A 16,415-nucleotide genomic window follows, 5' to 3' on the forward strand; every position below is an offset into this window, starting at 1 on the left:
GGGATGTTCTCAAGTATGTCTACAAGATTACCAACTCAAATACCCCCACTATGCTAAGAGGTACATGGACTGCGATCCATGTTCTTGTAAAAAAAAATTCTCCAAATTTTCCCAAATTTTCACTTTGTGTAGATAAGGTCATGTGCATGCTATATACCAATTTTTATCAAATTCTGAGGTTGAGGTACATGGATCGGGATCCATGTTCAACCACATATGGACTTGTCCACTTAGAAGTTTGCTCTTGACTATTCCATAGGCTAAATCTCAAATCTTTTTGGATTTGGACTTGGTTTGATAGGTCAAATAGCCAACACTAGGTCTGCACAACGGTTTTCTGTTTGTCACCTGTTTTGCTCCCTTTTGACCCAATTTTGCTCAATTTTTTCCGAAAGTAGGCTTGGGGATATGTTTCCTTGTGTATACATTACTCATCTAGAAAATTTCAAGTCGAGCTGTCACTATGGGTACATGGATCACGATCCATGTTTGGAGCCCAAATTAACTTTTTTTGGTACCATCAGATTCAGCATGATAAGGAGGTCCTATGGTATCAAAATTTTTGAAAATTGACCTCTCGATTGGAAGTTAGGTCAGTTCTGGCACTTACACAGAGTACTTGGCAGTTCTGGGGCTTTTGGTATGGTTTTTGGTATCCAAATTGACTTTTGAAAGACCACTAGACTCCTTGTGATGTGCTCTAGCTATGGTGCAAATATGGCATCAGTCTGTGACAAAGGAACATGGATCACGATCCATGTACCTATGTGTTAGATTGTTCTGAAACTTGGCACATAGCTTGTCCTTGGCCTCTTGATGCTAGCTATGTGGTTTTTGTGTGATTTGGACTTGTTTAGGCTAGGCAAAAGTCAATCCTTAGGTCTGTTTTAGGGTTTTCACCTTGAACTATTTTTGGCTCTTTTCACCCACTTTTTGAACTTTTTTGACAAAATTTCTTTGGAGACTTTTGTTCACAATGGTCTCTGCTATAGGCTAGAAATGTTTTTGTCCAAAAATTTCTCAAGGGTACATGGATCGCGATCCATGTTCCATCACTTTTGGATCTGAATTTTTGGTGTGCTGATAGCTTATGATATTTGTAGACTGCTCACCAAGAATTTTTGGATTTGGATCAATTTTGCCCAACCAAAACTCACTTCTACAATCTATTGTGGTAGTTTTGATAATGTTCTATTTTTGGCTCCTTTGACCACTTTTAACAACTTTTTTGCATATGGTTCTTTTGGGAAAAGTGTTTGTGAGTGTCTCAGCTTGTAGTCCATGTTATGATGACACTATTCCCCAAATCTTTTTGAATTTGGCCAACTTTTCCCTAGTCAAAAGTGACTTTTTGTGTTTGCCGTGCGGTTTTTTACTAGTTTCTGTATTTGGCTATTTTGACAAACTTTTTTCAAATTTTTGACATATTTCCTTTTGGGAAAGTTGTTCCAAATGATATCAGGGATGCACTTGTCAAATATCAGCCCCAAATGTAAAAAAGGTACATGGATCGCGATCCATGTTTGGCAACATTTTTTCATGAATTTTGTTATGTTGGTTCTCTATGCACTGTAGAAGCCAAATCTCACCCCTTGTTGAATTTGGATCCCAAAATCTCAAGATTTGCTCAATTTTGTGTCTCAAATGCCTGTTTTGTTGTTTTTGCCCTAACAACCAATTCTGAAGTGATTTTTGAGTTTTTCTTTCAAGCAAACCTGATCAGAGCAATATCCCACTGATGCTCAGTGTAACTCGTCACTTTTCACCAAAAATGGTCTCTGGGGTACATGGATCGCGATCCATGTTCCTCCACAGAATTTGACCAAACTTTCCAGATTGCTTCTAGAGAGTATGTTGATGCCCTTGATCCACAAATTTTTGAATTTGGACCACTTTTGAGGTCTCTACCATCAAATTTTCACAATTTCAGAGTTATGGTCATTTCGGCCAAAATATGGTTTTCACCCTTTTTTTCCCTCAATCGTTTAACCCAAATTTGACAGTGGTAGTTTCTACTTACCCTACTCCTAAGTACTGAAATGAAACATGAAACAAAAACAAAGAGAACAGTACAAAATAAAGTCAAAACAGAATACGGAACAACACTCTGAAAGCATAGAGAAAATCAGAGAATGAAATGCTTTTGGCTATCTCACTCACAACCCTCTTTACTTCTGAAGAATAGATCTAGCAAGTCCTCGACTTCTAGAATCTATCAAACACTAAACCCCGCGTCTAGCTGCTTCACTGCTAAAGTGTAAATGGAATGGAGAGACAAATCTTTAGAAACAAAACGCTCTAAATACGTACTAGGTCACTCACATCTAAGGATCATATCCCCAGCAGTGGCGCCAATGTTAGCGGGTCGCTGCGACGGACGTCTGTAGCATAGCTTTCTGGCATTAACATAATGTCAATACTCATGGAAAGTGATTTGAATGGGGCACGAAGACTCTATGAGATCGTCAATCTCAAGAAGTGAACCTTAACAAACAAACACACTAGCTCAACAAGAAAACACACTAGCTCAACAAGCAAACCAACACTCAATGATCAGGGAAATCTGCCTATGTCCTTTCTCATAGCTCTAAGTCATCACACCATGTTGGCACTCGAACGGACTCAAAATGCAACGAAACTTTAGGAGGAGGTCTAGGACACCTAGGGGCACTATCCTAGCAAGTCTAGTCGCAATCCGACAAGGTACCAAAATCATGATCCATCATGAAAAAAGTCCTTAAAACTACAACAGAACATATCAGAAAGGTCACCCTATGGTCTAGGAACACTCTCCTATGGTCAAAACGACTAAAAACAATGATTTAAGCACTCAAATTTGCATTTACAGCTCACATACACGTAGTCGCAAACCTGAAGAAAACTGACAATGCTTACACTTGAATTAAAGAGCAAAGAGAGAGGAACAAACTACAAGTTTTTGAATCGAAAACGGATTACCAAATCATTAGCTGCGATCATTACAAGTTTGAAGTAGCTCGTAGCTTGAGTGTACGTTTTCAGAGCTCCTCCTTCTTCTAAATATAAGCCTGCTTTCACATTAAGGTTATTGATCTTTACACCTAGGGCATCTAAATGGCCAGTGGCCGGCTCACATGTACCTTTACAATTGTCATTGACAGAATTACAACCCAAGGAATTGATCCACTACTCTCTAATCAGGATTTACCTAGAGTATTACTACACTAGCTCGACAAAATAATAAACTACAAATGTGGTGTCCGGCTATGTGTTCGGCTAGCTGGGCGCCCGTTTGATCTTTCCTCAAACATATGGTCACAAAGGCCCACTTAGGAGATATCATTTTAAAAATTCTCCTGAGACAAAGCAAGTGTCAACCATCTGGGCCCCAACTCCTTTCTTTGTCTCTCCTGATTAGGGCCCTAACCTAGTCAGATTATCCTAAACCTAATGCAGCCTGCACCTATAAAAGGGCACTGAGAGGTCACTATCGGGGGGACTGGCAACACTTGCATCAAGAGAGAGGGGATTTTGGGGCAGCATTCTGGGAAGTTAGCACTATGAGATGGAAGCCATGTCCACACCTTGACTCCAAGGGTTGCCACACATACACGAGAGTGGAATCTCCATGCTTATGAAATCACCTCTAGAGAACGCATTATTAGACTCATTATCTCTCTATCTCTCTCTATCACCATGGTTGCCATCTTGTCGAAGATAAGGTTTTTGTAAATATTGCATTGAATTAGTTTTTCCCTCACATTCCGAGGGCTTTTCATCACCTGCATCTGTGTGTGTGTGTGTGTGTGTGTGTGTGTGTATGCAGAGTTTGTGCTATTTCAAATCACCGTTGTCCGCATCCTAGCCGCTCAAAGCTAGGTGGTGCGCCTTCTTCATCTCACTGTGGCCAGCTCGACGTGCATTGGATCCTGGCGTTTGAGGCCGTCGGGGTCCGTGTCGTGCTTTGCGCTCGTCATTTGATGCCCCACTGAGGATGGCTTCTCGAAAACCTCCAGTTTACAATGTTGAAAACAACAAACTCGTCGAGCATGGACGAATGGCTAGAAGAATTCTCCAATTGGAGAACGGAGGAGGAGGAGATTAAAGAAACACTAACCACCTTCATTGAAATACTACTGACAGGCTGTAGCATTGTCAGTATCCAAGAGGTAAGCTCCCCATTTTGCATTGCTCGTGCTAATTGCAAATTAAGAGCATCGGGAGAAAAGTCTACGAAATGCCACCACTGTTGTCGACCAAAGCACACGATCAATGAATGCCAGCAACGAAGGTAGCAAAGAGGCAAAAATCATCTACATTGATGTCCACCGCGAGGAGGTCATCCATATCAAGGGAGGAGAAAGATAGGTAAGGCCTCTCTTTCCTAAGGAATCTGCATGTAAAGGTATAGTCTCTACTCCAAAGTGGCCAAAAGGGGCTGCTCGAGCCAAAGAGAAGGAAGGGCTAGGTAAGTCCGAAAACACATGACTGCAAAGGAAGAAGCACCTGGCCACACAAGTGCTTCAAGTTCGGGAAGCAGAGTCGTGCCTAGTTTCCCAAAATGGAGACCATCCGAGGCAAAGCGACGGAAGGTCGCCTATCGATTCGCACGGCGCATACGAGTGCTGCCATTCCATTTCGACAATCCCGAAGCAAAAGTGGTAAGCAGTTTCCCATGTCCTAAAAAGGAGTGGTTTGGCTATTGTCCTTGCTGCTTTGGAGGGTGGATAGAGGGTCTTCCTCCTCTCCCCGTGCAGATTATCCTAAATAAACTATCCACCATGGGTGAGACCCAGTGGGCTGGAGACGAGTTACAGCTAAATGGAGTGGAGTTCATGCAACGCGCTGACTACAGTAATTACTTACAGTTGCTACTAGCTAAAAGGCTAGGAGTAGTCAAACGCGTCGCCATCACCCCGTATACATACTGAGCGACGAAGGGAAGGTGGAGCCTATGAAGGGCGATGACCTCCTGTGGATGTGCCATCTTTCCAACACCGGCATGGTAAGAGTTTAAGTAAATGCTCTACCCTCTGTGCATCATGATAACGGACCAACCGCCTTCCCGTTTAGGTTTCTGCAACACATGCATTTGAATATTTATGTAGATAGAAAAATCTTCTATCAAAAGAAGATTGTGTATCTGTTTGGTGCTGCTGTGCTAGGAGAAATCCTTAGCTCCCAAACCCTATTATTCTCCCCGTGTTGGATTACCACCACTCTTTCAATGTTTCCATTTTTATCCTTTTTTAAATCCATCCACCCAACCCTATAAGAAAGCCGCTATAAGCCGCTAATGTCATTTGTGATTTTTTTTAATTTTCTTGCTCATTGAGTTACTACCATGGCAAGTGTCTCTTTCCCCACAGTCAGTGGAAAGAAGGGAGAAGACATCACCACCGATTTTCTGGATGACTTTGACATCGCTTGTGTGGTTTCCAACAAGGATGATGATGCCTCATGGCTACGAATTTTTTCTCTACTGATGAAAGTGGAGGCCAAGTCGTAGTACAATGCTTTGCTCCAAGCTACCAAGAATGCATGGGATGTACTATGTGCTGCCTTTGTGAAGAGGTTTGGTGGAGGCACAACCTCAGAAAAGTTATGGGAGTTGCTGACAAAGTTAAAGCAGGGAAGTCTGCTAGAGTATGCCACTTATGAATCCAAGTTTGTGGATTGGTGGGAGTGATGGGTTGCTTCACTGGAGAAAGGTAAAGGAGTGCCTAATTTCCTGAAGAAGGACCGTTTTATTGCTGGCCTGTGGTCGCCGCCTAAAGAGAAGGTGATGGGTTCTCTGCAACGTATGAGTTGGTAGTGGAAGTAGCCCACCTTAAAGACATGAAGCTGCACATGCAAGCAAGAGTCAACGAGTCAAAGGAATCGAGCTCAGTCCGACTAACCCCAGTGACTACAACAACTGCTCATAGAACCCAACCAATAGAGGCATTTGAAGAGTAGCAAGACCAGTTGAGTCGCATTACTACTCAGCTTGAAAGTTTATCCGTGCATCTGGTGCAGCAAGGGCATGCACCTGTCAGAAATCCAGAGCAAGGGAGAGGACAATGAAGGCAAAACCAAGAATACCACTGCTACAATTGCGAGGAGAAGGCCGAACTTCAATACAGGAGGAAGACAGAATCAGATCTCCCCACCAAGGGCAAGACCACCACCACCTAGGCAACCAGGACCGATTCCACCGGTCCAAATCCTTCGACCACCTGTACAACCACCACCACCACCACAACCTCTCATTCCACCGCTACCTCCACCTCCTACTGGAAACCAAGCAATGAGTGTCATTAGCCTGGAAGCTAAAGGGAAGGCAAAGATAGAAGAGACGGTCTGAAAAAACAACAAAGGAAAAGGAAAGGTAGAAGAAGTGGATGCCATGGGAGTGAAGTGTGTCAGGCACGAAGAAGCCTCTCAAAGGGAGGAGAAGATGAAAGGAAAAGGCGAGTCTAGCAAGCAAGCATCCAAGCCTCGGAGGATCAACATTGTGGATTTTTCACTGGGTGAGTATGCTAAACCATATGACCTAGTTCACGATGTATTGGTGCAAGGTCCAAAGATAACTTGGCCCCAATTACTCCATCTTGCACCAAGGATGAGGAGATAATGGACGAAGATGGTAAGTGCAAAAAAATCAAGACGAAGGATAGCTGGGGCTATCTCTAGGAGGAATCTTGACGACATCCTACCAATCATGGATGCTCACATAGAGGGGCAACATATCTCAAACGTCTACATAAATGATGACATACATATATGCATCATGAGTGCAAAAATGATGCACCATCTAGGCCTAGAGGTAAGTAGGCCGGCACCCTGCCGAGCTAAAATGGAAAATAACATCAGAGTGAACTGCATAGGTATAGTGAATGCAATAAAAGTGAAGGCATTCAACACAGAAGTGGAGGTTGCCACACAAAGGGGAGGGCTACCCTATCATTCTTGGAAGACCCTGGCTCATGGCTATGGAAGCTAAGCAAGACTGGAGTATCGGAATGATTCAAATAGGATGCTAAAGGGAAGTCCATATTCTATGACATAAAAACTGGGAAGAAACGCAACATGATCTTGGAGGCATCGGAAGATGAGTTCACCAGTGACTCTTCAACCACCTCAGGAGAAGAGACAACAACAACTGAAGAGAGCGATAGTAGCATCGAAGTAATGGGGGTCATCCTCAAAGACCCAAAAGATTGACACAATCTGAAACACCACCGACAAACCAAGAGGGACCATCAGGTACGCAACCCTTGATACAAGTAAGTTAGATCAGATGCTCTCCAGTGAGTTAATTGTTGACGAGAGAAAAGAATATGTCTCTATGCTAGGGAACTTCACCACATTGTTCATTTATGGTTATGACAAGATCACAGGCATCACAGTGGTACAACACCGCATAAGACTCAAGGAATGAAGTAAGCCCATAGTGCAAAAGCTCAGAAGGCTTGGAGTAATTCAACAGGAAGCATTGCTCAAAGAGGTAAGGAATTTGCTACAAGCAGGTTTCATTTGCTACAGACTCAAAGTGGGTCTCTCGAGTGGTAGTCACGCCAAAGAAGAATGGTAAGTGGAGAGTTTGTGTAAACTACAAACCTCTCAATGCATCCACAAAGAGGGATCATTTTCCCCTCCCATTCCAAGATGAAACTCTCAATGAGGTAGCAGTTCATGAATGCTACACAGTATGTGATGGCTACTCCAGGCTACTTTTAGATTAGCATTGCAGAAGAAGACCAGAAAAAGACAACTTTCATAAGACAATGGGGATGTTTTGCTTACAGAGTGATGCCTTTTGGCCTCACCAACACTCCGACCACATTCCAATGCTATGTAACTTTTGTCATAGATGATTTTTGCATCTACAGTTCTCACTCCCTCCATTTGAGCAAGGTCTATGATGGCCTGGCTAGGCTGCAAGCCTTGGGTGGCCAGCTTAACATGGATAAGTGTCACATTGGTGAAAGCAAGGTCACTCTTCCTGGCCATGTAATTTTAGTAGAAGGGATTGAGGCTGACCCTAGAAAGATTCAAGCTTTGGTATCTCTATCATCACCCACTACAACTAAGCAATTGGTCTCTTTTCTCTAGAAGGTAAGGTATTTGAGCAGGTTCATTCACTTGCTCTCTCAGGTGGTTCTCCCTGTACAACAAGTCAACCATAAGGATGTCTTCCTATGGAGTGAAGAAAGTGAGCAACAATTTACCGAAGTGAAACAAATCCTGGCTACACTTCTCACCATTGAACCCCCTAGATGGGACGAGCCATTTTATGTGAACCCTGGTGTAGGAAGTGATACAGTTGGAGTCGTACTAATGCAAAAGGACCCCCAAACCTCTTTCATGCATCCTATCTACTTCTCTAGCCATGTCATGACCCAAGCAGAAAAAGGATTCACCGCAGTAGAGCACATGGTGCTTGCATTAATGTTTGCCACTACAAAGTTCCACTCTTATCTATTGCCTAGACCCTTTGTAATTTTGACAATGGAAGAAGTTTTTCCGTATTGTGATGCAACACATGGATGTCTCATCTGGAATCTCTAAGTGGCTTGTTAGATTACAAGAGTTTGATTACAACATGCAAGTAGAAAGCTCCACCAGGGCTGGTCTAGTAGGAATTCTTACTGATCATCACTGTGAGAAGAAGCTAAAGATCAACACGGAAGGTAAAGAAGTGACACCAATGGTAGAAATCCCTAAGCTAGAAAGAGTTCATTATCTTTTCTTTGATGGAGCATACAAAAGAACAGTGGACCAATCAGTCTGCAGCCGGCATCATCATTTTCAATGAGCAAAAGGACAAGGTATTCTCTATCGGGCAACTGTTACACTCCCACTCCAACGATGAAGTAGAGTATGCGGCTTTAATTCTTGGATTAGAACAATGTATTTTGCAAGAGATTTAACGCCTTAATATGTTTGGTGATGCTCTACTTTTGGTAAAGCAGATAAATGGAACTTGGATTTGTAAAAATCAGATTTTACTTGGTCAATTACGACAAGTTAAGGATCTTTTAAGAAGGTTTGAAGCAGTGCAGTTATTTCATGTCCCTAAGGCAGAAAATCAAGAGGCAGATGCTCTAGCCAAGGAAAGAATACAAGATGTTCCCATAGGAGCAATCAAACTGAAACTACCCCTCTTTCAAGGTAGCGATGCTATGCTTGATATCACTAGCTTCCTAGATACAAGAGGGTACACCAATGACCTGAAACAATGGCTTGTCAGGAAGGCTACAAGATAGCCCCTTGTAAACAACAACCTATATTGCAAGGACAAATACTAGATCTTAGGCGAGTGCGAATCTCCAGTGAGATCACGGAGGTAATCTCAAGTTTCCATAATGGTGTCTGCATGCAGGATTCTCTTGGCCTAGTCTGAACATGGATGTGCATCATTGGTGTAAAGCATGCAAGGTTTGTCAAGTGTCCAGTGATCGTACACTAACCTATGAGCCATAGACTCCTATCATCTCATATGGTCCATTTGAGAAGTGGGGAATTGATGCAATTGGTCCTTTACCAAGGGCCCAATCAGGTAAACTATACATTCTAGCTGGTGTAGACTACATGATCCGATGGGCAAAAGCAACAGCCACCACACGCATACAACCCAAGAAGTGGCGAAGTTCATATTTGAGCACATTTGTTGCCATTTTGGCACACCTATGGAGATAATATCTGATAGAGGTCCAGGTTTCAAAGGTGATATGGTGGGAGAACTGGTAAAAAAGTTAGGCATTACACGCCGACATTCCACCCCATACTATCCACAGTGCAATGGTCTAGTGGAAAAGGTAAACGGCATGATCTGTAAGATCATCACAAAGCATGTGAATAACCTCACAAGTGATTGGGATAAGCATCTCATGGCCGCTCTTTGGGCCTACCTCACGTCCGAACATCACTAGGTTTCACCCCTTTCCATCTAGTATATGGAAAGGAGACCATTCTACCCATCAAGGTACAAATAGCCAGCTTGCGAGTCATGGCTAGCCAATTACAGCGCCCAATTGCCCATCTTCGCAACCACATCCTGGATCTAGAAAGGCTTCAGTTAGATAGGGATGACACGATCAATCACTATGCAACACAAGTAGAGCGACGTTGACTCACATTCAATCAAGGGCTTAAGGAAAACGATCTTGAAAAATGCATGTTAGTGTTGAGATACGACAACAGATTTGACACTAGGAAAGATAAGAAATTTCAACCCAGATGGTGAGGGCCATTCATTGTCAAAAGGTGCTACTCCAATGGCAGCTACAAACTAATGGAAGCAGATGGTAGAATTCACAAGACTAGAGTCAATGGATGGAGGCTAAAAAGGTACTTTTTAAGATTTGATCCAGAGTTCATGCTAGATATTCCAGAAGAGGGAGAACCCTCCAACTCCGTGGCTAGAGAATCAGAAGTAGAGCTAGAAGCATGAATGCCTCTAGCCAGAAGGGAGGGCTAATGACAACCGGTTTTCAAAACGGCGACTGCCCCTCAACTCTTCGCTCTCCCCATCACTCATTCTCTCTCTCTCTCTCTCTCTCTCTCCCTACCTCTTTCCAACTCTCTCTCTCTCGTTCTCTGTCCCCGGTAGCAGGATGAAACACAACTCTCTCTCTCTCTCTCTCTCTCTCTCTCTCTCTCTCTCTCTCTCTCTCTCTCTCTCTTCCTTTACCTACACATGGCCCACACACACACTACCCCCTCACCCCCTCAGCCTCACCCTCATTCCCCCCTCGCTGGCCCGCTACTCCCTCTCTCTCTCTCCCCCCACCCCTGTTGACTCCCTCTCCCCCTCTCGTTTCCATGTTGGGACAAGCCCAAGCGGGTGCAACGGAATCGTCAATCCCACTCGCTCGTTGCTGACACACACACACACACACACACACTCACTTCCTCACACTCTCACCCCCCATCTCTCAATCCCGCCCTCTCTATCTCTCTTTCCCCTCAACCAACCCGTAGGCAGCAGGGTGCAAACAATTCTCTCTCTCTCTCTCTCTCTCTCTCGCAACCCCCCAACACACACACTCTCCCTCACCCTCTCCATCCCTCTCTTCCCCCCCTCGCTCGCTCACGCTCACTCCCTCTCTCTCCTGTCTGTAGTCGGCAGCCAGCCGACGCAAGAATCAAACTCTTTCTCTCGTACACGAGCGCACACACACACTCACTCTCTCTCTCACTCACTCACACACACACACACACACACACACCCATACCTCTCCAACCCCTCTCATACCCTCACACACACACACTCTCTCTCTCTCTCTCACACTCTGTGTAGCAAAGCAACTGGCACATAAAAAAGAAGAGATTATAATATATATATAAAAGATATATACCTTCTCTTGCTCTCGTTCACACACACACACTTTGAAATTTTACACACACCCTCACATTATCCCGACACACACTTACACACACACATACAACCCCATAGTATATACGCACACACATTCACAAGCACCTACACCCTCACACCATTTCATACACCCACACACGCATTCACGAACAAACACATGCACATACATACACAAGCACGCACACGCATACATTCAAACCCTCACATATACACACAATACATGCACGCCATATGCACCCACAAAAGTTTTTTAAAAAAACTAGTTCGACATCAACGCCATCGACACAGGAAGGAGACGGCCAAGTCACGTGATGGCGACATCGAATCAAAGAAAGACGCCAAAGGCATGTCCCGACCAACCCCGAAATTGGCAAACGCACTACACCGATGCACCAATGAGGCCCACCGTTCATCAGCATCTCGTCCACAACGCATCTCCGCAGTAACATCCGTAGGTTATTATTATTTTCCATTTTCAAGCCAAAATCTTATATTAAAACCCATTGTAAATTGTCACCTCTCTTTAGGTGATGGTCACAAAGGCCCACCTAGGAGATATCATTTTAAAAATTCTCCTGAGACAAAGCAAGGGTCAACCATCTGGGACCCAACTCCTTGCTTTGTCTCTCTTGATTAGGGTCCTAACCTAATCAGATTATCCTAAACCTAATGCAACTTTCACCTATAAAAGGGCATAGAGAGGTCACTATCGGGGGGACTGGCAACACTCTCATCAAGAGAGAGGGGATTTTGGGGCAGCATTTTGGGAAGTTAGCACTATGAGAAGGAATCCATGTCCACACCCTAACTCCAAGGGTTTCCACACATACACGAGATTGGAATCTCCATGCTTATGAAATCACCTCTAGAGAACGCACTATTAGGCTCACTATCTCTCTCTATCTCTCTATCTCTCTCTATCACCATGGTTGCCATTTTGGCCAAAGATAAGGTTTTTGTAAATATTGCATTGCATCAGATTTTCCCTCACATCTCAAAGGGTTTTCACACCTGCGTCTCTCTCTCTCTCTCTCTCTCTCTCTCTCTCTCTCTCTCTCTCTCTCTCTCTCGGTGTGCAAAGTTTGTGCTATTTCAAATCACCGTTGTTCATCTCACCATGTTCATCTCACCATGGCTAGCTCGGTGTGCATCGGCTCCCGACGTTTGAGGCTGTCGGGGTCCGTATTGCACTTTGCGCTCGTCACTATAAAGTCTACATTTTTCGAATACCTTTTTGAGGTGTTCAAAATGATCAGCCCGATTGATGAATGTACACATAGATCATCCATATATACTTCCAAGAAATAATGAAGGTATTCTTTAAAAGCATGGCTTGTAAATCTTTGAAAGGTGGCAGGAGCATTAGTTAACCCAAAAGGCATAACCCGATAGGCAAAAATACCCCTTTCAGTTGCAAAGGAAGTTTTATGTTGATCTTTTGCGTCAACCAAATTTGATTGTATCCCAAAAAGCCATCTAAAAAGCTGTAAATTTCTTTTCCTGCAACTCATTCAAAAACATGCTCAATGATTGGAAGAGGAAAGTTGTCTCTCATGGTGGCTGCATTCACTTTCTTGAGATTGACACACACTTAATTTTTCATTTTTCTTTGGTACTATCACAATTGGAGACACCCAATCTGTGTGTTCAATTTCATAAATGAATTTGGTTTCCTTTAGCTTTTCTATCTCTTCTTTGATCTTCTTGGTGAATGTTTCATTATAAGTATATGGTCAATGTCTGCTTGGTTTCACATCATCCCTCATAAGTATGGTATGCTGACAGATTTCTGGGTCAACACCCTTGAGATCCTTATAAGACCAAGCAAAGATATCTTGCTATTCTTTCAGTAAGCTTAATAAAATCTCTTCTTCTTCTTCTTCTGTCAGGTCGTTTGCAATGTAGGTAGGTCTAGGCTCTCCTCCTAGTTCGGCCAGATCTATCTTTTTTGCGTTTTCAGGGCCTTTGTAGGACTCACCTTGTTTTCTTAGTTCCCAGACAGGTTGTTTGACTATGATCTTTTGGTCTTGGAGAGGATATTGCTTGTAATGGGATGGAACACTCATTAAATTTTTATCTTCCTCCTCGGTGGTTTCCATTTCAGTGGTATACATCTCCTTTAGAGTTTTCTTTAACTCTTGATACTTCTTTTTTCGTTCAACTCGTGTCATGGTTGAATCCTTGTCCTAGTATTTAGATTTGTCTTGAGTTTCCTTTCTCCTTTTTCTCGATGTTTTTGATATTTCTTTCTTTTCATCTGAAGGATACCTACTAGTGATTTTGTCTTTGAAACAATCATGTGCATCTATCTGCATCAGAAACTGTGTTCTACTAGAAACTGATGGCATAGGTTTAGATTTCAAGTTTCTGGTGTCTCTTTTTCTTCTATACCATTTCTGTCTTCTCGATTTCTAATTTGGAAAGTCAAAAAACTTTTCCTCCCCTCCCTTCACGAGTAGTTTAGCTCTCACATGTTCTTTTTGCAAACCCGAATCATCTGAGGTAGCTGAATGTTCTTCTAACTTGTCTGTTGCATCATAGTAGAGGTCTGAAAAGACTTGTTGAGCTTTCATTAAGTCCTTGGGTTCTTGAATGTCATCTTCAATGTGAAAGGTTGAGATCATTTGTATGGGAATTATGTCATAGCCATCCTCATTACAAAATTGAGTAGGCATAGATGTATTTACACACACATCCATTGTTGCTAAAATTTGAGTCCACTCAAATGACTCAAACAAATGCTCTAGAAAGGGTTCAGGTACATAAGCTTCCTCTGTGCAATCCCTTTCTAAGATGCATTCTTCTTGTTTTAAGCTAAAATTTGAGTCCACTCAAATGGCTCAAACAAATGCTTAGGAAATGGTTCAGGTACATAAGCTTCCTCTGTGCAATCCCTTTCTAAGATACATTCTTCTCGTTTTAAGCTCCCATTTTCTGAGGCTCCACACATCCAAATAGGCGTGTTTTTGTTTAACCAAGATGGAAACTTTGTTTCGGGCGAAGAGATTGAGTCAAATTCTTGTATGGGCGTTTTCATGACATCTCTATAAGTGTGATCTTTTAGATTAACCATTGTTATTGATCCCACTTGCTTCAAGTACAAATAATTGTTTCCCTGATCGTGGATCAGTTGTACTTGTCGCATGAAAGGTCTTCCCAATATGATTTCATAATTGAGTTTCTTTCCAATACTATTGCACAAGTATGTTGATAATCAATTCCACAGGAGCTAACTATCACTTTTTCAAGCAGTCCTAAGGGTTTTTTGATGTGTCCATCAACCAATTGCAATTTCATTTGAGTTTGTCTAATAATTGATTTTCCCCATGATTCCCATATTGTTTTTGTGGCTATGGCTATGCCTGCCCCACTATCCAGTATTTCCATGGTTTCTATATCATTATATCTCACTAGAAGATTTGTGTTTCCTTCTTTCACTTTGTAGGATTCTTTGACTTTGTTCATTGAAAGGGATCTAATCTCTTTGTTATCCAATTCGTGTTTCAAATTTTCCAAAATTTTCACGATTAAACACCATTTTAGATAATTTGGAAAAATCTTGTTTCCCAAATTCTAAACGTGTATGCTAGGATTGTGTTATTTTATGATTTCTAAGCTCTAGTTGCTTTTAATTTAGATAAATTATCATGATTGTATGAGTCTATTTTAATTTCTCTACTATAATATTTAAGAATAAACGTCCAATATAGTCCTTGGAAAGAGGATTTGTATGACATCAATGCTTTTCAAAATTCAACAAATGCTTTTAGAAGTAGCTTCTCAAAAAATGAGGTGTCAAAAAAACCAATTGATATGATTTTAAAGCAGCATATAGATTGATTACAGCAATTAAAAAAGATAATATGTAAAGACAAATACTATTAAACACTCTTGTCATAAATTTGGTACCTTAATCCATGTATAACAAAATACTTGGTCATGGTTTTGTAGCATGCTATCAAGTTTTAAATACACAATAATTTAAACAACATTCAAACTAATATTTCAAACTTAAAAAGTCAAAACAATAATATAGAGTATCCTATGGCTATAAGACCATGAGATGCCATCTATTGCACCTATGGCCTTAAGGCCATATAGTGCTCTTTGTAGATATATCTATGACTTTAAGATAATCCAAAATATGTCTCTTTATGACCTCAAGGCCATAGGGTTAGAATTGTTAGCTGGTCTCAACGTATAAAGAGATCCAGTGCTTCAAAGCCATATGGGACTTTATTTGTGTGCCACCCTATGTCCCTAAGGCTGTAGGTTGTTTTAGAGCCACAAGATGTTGTTTATGCCAATAAGAAACCCTTCTATGCTGTATGTTGGCACTCTATGTGCCTAGGCGCACAAGGTGTGCCTCGTATGCTAGTTAGAAACCCTTTATTCTATATGTTGTCACCATATGGCCTTAGACCATAGGGTGCCCTCTGTGCTAGTAAGAAATCCTCTATACTCTGTGTTTGCACCCTATGGACCTAGGGCCACAAGGTACCCTCTATGCTAGTAGAAGTCCTCTACGCTCAATATTGAGACCATGTGGCCCCAAAGCCATAGGATATCCTCTATGGTAGTGAGAAAACCCCTCTATGCTCTATGTTCACAAACAATTAAAAAATCTAAACAATAATATAGAGTATCCTATGGCCCTAAGACCATAAGATGTCATCTATTGCACCTATAATTCCATTTGGTATTTTATTTAACTATACAAAGTTAAATGAAACACTTAATTAAATAAACTATCATAATTTGAACTTTGAATTTGTTTCTTAACATAAAACTACAATATAAAAAAAGTTTGTGCCAAAGAATCTATGTTAAGATGAATATTTTTTACATCAAGTACATGCTTTAAAATTTCATTCAAAGGTTTTAGAGACGGTGTCTCAAAAAAAGGAGGTGTTTAAAAACACCATTTCATGTAAATAATACGAATTGTATACATTGATTATGTCAAAATACTATAAATTATAGACACAAAGATTACCACCAACAACTTGACAGTTTCATAAAAATGATGGTCTTCATCGCTTGTACAACAAAGTACTAACTAGAAAGAGTA

This window comes from Adiantum capillus-veneris, chromosome 9 (assembly GCF_014529385.1).
Source record: "Adiantum capillus-veneris isolate H3 chromosome 9, ASM1452938v2, whole genome shotgun sequence".
NCBI lineage: Eukaryota > Viridiplantae > Streptophyta > Polypodiopsida > Polypodiales > Pteridaceae > Adiantum > Adiantum capillus-veneris.